Source organism: Jaculus jaculus, chromosome 6, assembly GCF_020740685.1.
Source record: "Jaculus jaculus isolate mJacJac1 chromosome 6, mJacJac1.mat.Y.cur, whole genome shotgun sequence".
In the NCBI taxonomy this organism is placed as follows: Eukaryota; Metazoa; Chordata; class Mammalia; order Rodentia; family Dipodidae; genus Jaculus; species Jaculus jaculus.
Genome location: NC_059107.1, coordinates 125,786,182 through 125,793,325, shown reverse-complemented (window position 1 = coordinate 125,793,325; position 7,144 = coordinate 125,786,182). Strand labels below are relative to the sequence as shown.

The following is a 7,144-nucleotide window of genomic DNA, read 5'->3' as shown; positions in this document are numbered from 1 at the left end:
GCACTAGTTCCCTAAGCCCTATTCCCTCAAGGCAATACACTGATGTCTGGAAGGGTACTAAACCTGTGATAGATTGAAATCACAGTTCAGTTCTGAACCTGTGGAATCGGAAATTTTTCTGGTACTGGAATTGAAGAGAGAGTTTTCCACATGCTAGATATGTGCTCTACCATGACTATTGAGCTACTCTTCTAGTCTGGATTGGAATCTTTGGTAATGGGTTATAATCAAATATACATGACCTTTGCCTCAGAGAAACATTATCATTATTATTATTTTGGTTTTTTGAGGTAGGGTCTCACTCTAGCCCAGGCTGACCTGAAATTCACTGTGTAGTCTCCGGGTGGCCTCGAACTCATGGGGATCTTTCTACCACTATCTCTCGAGAGCTGGGATTAGAAGCATGCACCGCCATGCCTGGCCAATGTTATTATTATTTTTTTTTAGCTAGAAAGTAAACAACTCTGCTCTTAGTTTTTTTTTTTTTTTTCAAGGCTGTTTATTTTAAAAACATTTCCTTTAAACATGCTGAAACAAAAGAGCAGTTAATTCCTCTGGCAAAATGTGTAGAAACATTAAAGGCACATTAGAACTATCTCCTAGTGCCCACCCACATTACTAGTGAGAATGTAAAGTGCTATAGCTACATTGGAAATTTTAGGACGTCTGTTAAAAAGTTGAGCACACCCTTTTCATACAACTACACAAGTTTACTCTTAGCTATTTTCTTAACAATACCAAGAAAACTAATACACATACAAAGATCTGTGTGTGAATGTTTAAAATAGCAAAGTTTATAAATCCTTAGAATAGAAAATGTCCAAATGCCTTTTAACTGGAGACTAAACAAAACATGGAGCACTATTTAGTGATATGAAGGAATAGACCACTTATGTATGCAACATCATGGTAACTCTTAAAAATACTGTGGTAACACCATTCAAGGCTCAGGGACCATTGCATAAGAGGTGGAGGAAAGAGTAATCATGAGGCAATTGTTGGGAGGTATGAAAGTGCCAGTGGTGTTTAAGACCTCACAGTGGCTGATGCTACCTAGAGAAAACCTGGGAAGATGATGATATCAAAATATAAGAAATGCTAGGGTGAAAGGAGAAGGGATTCAGTGGAGAGGGAATTCAAGAAGAGAAAAAGGAAGAGTGGTGGGAAAGATTATGATTATGATATATTGTCTGTATTTACTGAAGTTGTCAATAAAAAGTTAAAAAAATTGTGCTAAGTCAAAGATCTGCACTATATGGGGCTTATCAACAGGTTATTATGGATGGAAAGGGATGGAAGGAAAAACAAAGACTTCTAAATTGAAAAGGGAGAAGTAACAAAGAAGATACAAAGAAGAATGGTGGGAGGGGATTATATAAAAATTTTAAATGAAGTTTAAAAGAAATTTTGTACTAAGTTAAAGATGCTAGAAACAAGAGATTGCACACAGTATAATTCTAGGAAAAACATTCTAAGTAAATGAAAACCATAGATAGTAAGAAAATCAGTGGAAATTTCAGACTGGACTGAGGACTGAGATGGATTACAAATGGGCATGAGGACGTTCTGGTAGAGGATGATGATGTGATCTAATACTTGGTTGTCCAAGTCATTGAAACTCACCAAATGAACATTTCAATGGGCAACTGTATGTAAATTATACCTCAATAAAATCCATTAAAAATAGCATAGAGGGCTGGAGAGATGGCTTAGCGGTTAAGCGCTTGCCTGTGAAGCCTAAGGACCCCGGTTCGAGGCTCGGTTCCCCAGGTCCCACGTTAGCCAGATGCACAAGGGGGCGCACGCGTCTGGAGTTCGTTTGCAGAGGCTGGAAGCCCTGGCGCACCCATTCTCTCTCTCTCCCTCTATCTGTCTTTCTCTCTGTGTCTGTCGCTCTCAAATAAATAAATAAAAATTTTTTAAAAAAAATAGCATAGAATCTCTCTTTTCCTCAGCCTGCTGGGAAGATGGCAGATATTCAGACTGAGTGAGCTTACCAAAAGCAGCCTACCATCTTTCAAAACAAGAAGAGAGTGCTCCTGGGAGACACTGGCAAAGAGAAGCTCCCGCGTTACTACAAGAACATCCGTCTAGGCTTCACGATGCCCTAGGAGGCCACTGAAGGCACCTACACAGACAAGAAATGTCCTTTCACCAGCAATGTCTCCATCCGAGGGCGAATCCTGTCTGCTGTGGTCACCAAGACGAACATGCAGAGGACCATTGTCACCCGCCAGGACTATCTCCATTACATCCGCAAATACAACCGGTTCGAGAAGCGCCACAAGAACATGTCTGTGTCCCTGTCCCCTTGCTTCAGACATGTGCAGACTGGTGACCTCGTGACAGTGGGTGAGTGCCGGCTCCTGAGCAAGACTGTGCGTCTCAATGTGCTCCAAGTCACCAAGCAGCAGTTCCAGAAGTTCCGAGGCTGGATGCTGGCTGACTCCTAAAACAAAAACAAAACTATTTCCCCACTCACACACATTCAAAAAAGCATAGAATTTGGGCTAGAGAGATGGCTTAGCAGTTAAGGTGCCTGCCTGCAAAGCTTAAGATCTCATGTTCAAATCTCCAGGTCCCATCTAAACCAGATGCACAGTGATACAAATGTGCAATGTCACACACACACACACACACACACACACACACACACACACACACACGCAGACACACATGTCTAGAGTTCATTCACTGTGGCTGAAGGCCCTGATGTGCCCATTCTCTCTTTCTCTCTCTCTAAAAATAAATAAAACATTTAAAAAAAAATTATAGAATAAAAAATAGAGCATTTCCCATTTGTACAGAGGTAATGCACTGTATTAAATATATAAGGTTTTATCTACGTGGGTTTGATTACAGAAACTAATAAAGTATTCTCTAAAAAAAAAAAAAAATACAGCAGAAGGGCCAAGTGTGGTGGCGCACGCATTTAATCCCAGCACTTGGGAGGCAGAGGCAGAAGGATCACTGTGAGTTCAAGGCCACCCTGAGACTACTTACTGAATTCCAGGTCAGCCTGGGCTAGAGTGAGACCTTACTTCAAAAACAAAAACAAAACAAAACAACAACAACAACAAAATACAGCAGGAGGAATAGCACTTCAGGTTAAAACAAAACAAAACAAACAAAACAAAAACCCACGTTGTCCTCATGCTGACTTCTCTAACATCAGGTTTAAGGCACTTAGGCCCTGGGTGGCTTCTGGTACTCACAGAGCTTCAGAAACACCTGGAGAGCAGATGGTTTAAACAGTAGCCCAGAATCAACGTTTAGTTCCAGAATCCACATTCATTCATCTGGAGGTCGTTTTGTTTTGATTATTCCCCAGTTGATTCTGATATGGAGCAAAGGCTGAGGAGCAAATGGTGGCTTTATTTTTCTGGAACAACTTCTGAAGCTATTTTAGGAGTCTATCAGCGTTGCCAACACCAGTGCTCACAGCCAACAGCAAGAAACCACAGTAGCTGGGCATGGAGGTGCAAGCTTTTGACCCCAGCACTCAGGAGGCAGAGGGAGGAAGATGCCATGAATTCAAGGCCAGCTTGAGGCTACATAGTGAATTCCAGGTCAGCCTAGGCTAGAACGAGACCATACCTTGAACTTTATTGACACACATTGCTGGGTGGTCTTTTTCTTACCCTTGGGGGGAAGAAAATAAAAGAGTAATTAAGAAAAATCCTATGTGAATATAACATATGCTTCAAAGATTCATACAGGCTTTTCTTGCTAAATATCTGTAAGCTTCATTTCTTTATTAAGCCATTCTATTATTAGAATACTATTAACATTTAACTAGTGAAAAAGTTCAAAGATGCATATATAAAAAGTTCAAATTCTTCCCCATTCCTACCCCTTTGTTAGCTTTCCTTTTACCTATTTTGTACTCATACACATGGAAAATCATATATAATGACATATTTGATGGATTTCTTGATTCCTCACCATTTTATTTTCAAGGTAGGATCTTGCTCTAGAACAGGCTGACCTGGAATTAGTCCCAAGAACCTCACAGCCATCCTCCTACCTCAGCCTCCTGAGTGCTAGGATTAAAGGTGTGCACCACCATGTGCTGCCTAACCATTTCAGTGATTCATCAAGATCCAATATATACCCCTTTGGAAATGGATATATATATATATATATATATATATATATATATATATACATACATACATACATACACACACACATACATACATACATACACATACACACACATACATATATACACATTCTTATTATATATATATTCTTTATATATATATACATTCTTATTTTATATATATATATATATATATATATATATATACATACACACACACATTCTTTTATGATGATTATGTATACATCTAATTATACCATCCCTGCAAGAACGTGCATAATTGGATGACTATTCTAAAATATAGTCACTTTTTCTTTCATATCTGAGTGTTCTATAGCATTAGCTTCTGCAAATATATTATGTGATGGTACATGTATATATATATATATATATGGGTATTGGCCCTTTTAAATTTTTGTTGAGTAGATTCAAGTAAGAATTACTTCATCAAATGTTTGTATGTGTTTGATTTATAGATAGTGTCAAAATGTTTTTAAACTATTGCATCAGCTTGCACTGGATATTATTGTACTTGTAATTTTCATCACTGACCACAAAGTTTAAGCTACTGTCTCATTAATGGTCTGTAACTTTCATTGTATATTGCATTTTATTTTGATTTCCTTGCCTACTAGCAAGGATGACCAAACTTTCCCATATTTACTAACAGTTCTGAGTGTTCCTTCTATATCTCTTTTTCCTCTCCTCTTTCTTCCTGATTCATGCCCCTTTTGAGAAAAGGTCTCACTATTTAGCCCAGTCTGATCTTAAACATGGGAACCTCCTGGTCCAGCATCCTGAAAGCTGGGGTTATGACATGCTGAGGTCCTTGGAATTTCTTTAACATAAATATGTTCTTACATCTTTCTGTTTTTATTAAGCAAAATGTTGTATGACACATCATGCGTTGGTACTCTTAATTTTCCTCCTCCTTGCCTGCATTCCAGTGAGGGCCCTCCTCAGTGGGACAGCTGGTATTCCCCATAGGTTTGTAGGTTTTGAGTTGTGAGAATAGCAGTTTGGCATTTTGGGGAGGTTAATGTCTCTGGATATTACCTTCCACCTGTCAGGCACTGCCAGGCACAGGCTGGAGCCTTCAGGAGATGGGCCTGAGCTTCCAGGCACGGCTAAGGACCCCCAGGTTACAAGAGGCCACTCCATCTCCAAGCCCAGCACTCCTGAATTTAGGATCTGCCCATAGCCCTGTAACCTTTGGCTAGTTGCCTAGGAAACACCTTATCAGCCTTCACACAGCCCATCCCCTGAGACCTTAGATCACATGACCCCCCCAAGCTATTGCCTATGTGCTAGAATGAATGTTCCCATATGCTAATTAGGCATCAGAAATGAACTTGGTGTGTCCAATCCTCTTAGGGTCCCTCTTCCCACCCTCAGATGCTTATAAACCCATTTCATTGACAATAAATGGAGAGAGCTGTTCAAATATCTCCTGGGAGTGTTTCTCTCCTCATGCACTCATCCAAACCCCATTTCCTGGGACCTTCAGGGAACATGGCCAGGCTGGAGCAAGAACCCAGGAACCCACACCCAGTCTGTGGTTCCTACAGTCATCCCACCCCCAATTCCACAAAATTTCCTGAGCCTTGGTGGGTGTGTTTTAAGTGTACATTTTTTTTTTTTTTTGAGGTAGGGTCTCACTCTAGCCCAGGCTAACCTGGAATTCACTATGGAGTCTCAGGGTGGCCTCCAACTCACTGCAATCCTCCTACCTCTGCCTCAGAGTGCTGGGATTAAATGTGTGTGCCACCACGCCCAGCTTAAGTCTACTTTTGTGTTGACCTCTCAGCAGCTTTGCTTTGATTATCTTCAGTGCTTGTCTCCTTCATCCTAGTGCAGTTTGTCAGGCTCGCCATGAAAGTGTCACTCTTGCTCATCTCACCAATTCCTCTGTGGTTTCACCTTGGTCCTAGCTGATGTGTGAGAGGTGGTTCATCTCCTGTGAGGGACTCAGCTATCTTTCCTTGTCTTGTTGATAGATTTTGGTTGTCTTCAATCTTCAGTGCTTTCTGAAAAAGAAAAACAGATTCTACAATAGAGAGTGAGATCAGCATAGGTTAAAGGGGATAAAGCATTGCTAATAATCTTAATTTAGAGAGATTTATTTTTCAGTTTTTTGAGGTAGGGTCTCTGTCTAGTCCATGCTGACCTGGAATTCACCAATCGGAAGGCCATTGTCTACCCATCTAGGCGGGTACCACCATTGCACATGTGTGTGTGTCATGTCAGGCTGGTTGCTTTTGCATAGCAGTGTCCACTTCTTGCTTGCAAGGTTGTTGGCCATTTTTCACCCAGCAGTTTATGTAGCACTTTTCAGCACTATATGGGAAGACCCTCTGGGAACTGGCTTCCTTCCAGATTCCAGCCAAATCTTTGAATGTTCTGCGTCAGCATGTGGTGTCTTCAGCAAAGGGGTTTGACCTGCCTTGTTTTGGGGACCTTGTAGGTCTCTCAGATCAGTAGCTCAGTATATATTGTAGATTTCTGGTACAGAATGTTACAAGCCAGAGCCAAATTCTTTAGGATTAGGTTTCATTCCACCTTTTTATTGAAAGTTATATCTATTAGTGTACTACCCAGAAGGAAGAGTTCTATGGTACCAATTCATTTTGGATTTGGATTTGTGTGTATCTCTCCCACCCTCCTATTCCTCTCCTCCAAACCCTATTATCTGTCCCTCAAGTTGCCTGTCAGGTATCCCTGCAACTCAAGCTGTTCCAAGTTAGGAGCCACAGATGAGGGAGAACATGTGCCACAAATGAGGGAGAACATGTGGGATTTGTCTTTCTGTGCTTGTGTGAGTTTGCTCAGTATGATCTGTCCCAAGTTTGTGCATATTCCTACAAATTTCATTATGTCAATTATCCTTACTATTGAGTAGAATTCCATTGTGTATATGTACCACATTTCATTATCAATTCATCAAACAATGGATATTTGAGTTGATGCCAGATCTTAGCTATTTTGAATTAACAGGGTTGAGCAAGTAATTTGGCAGTAAAGAGTGGAGCCTTTAGGGTA

The 7,144-nt window shown here is 40.6% G+C and overlaps 1 pseudogene; it reads left to right on the top strand.

Moving 5' to 3' along the window:
* Nucleotides 1-1,967: 1,967 nt before the first annotated feature.
* LOC101604217 lies at nucleotides 1,968-2,453 on the top strand (annotated as a pseudogene).
* The last annotated feature ends 4,691 nt before the right edge of the window (nucleotides 2,454-7,144 follow it).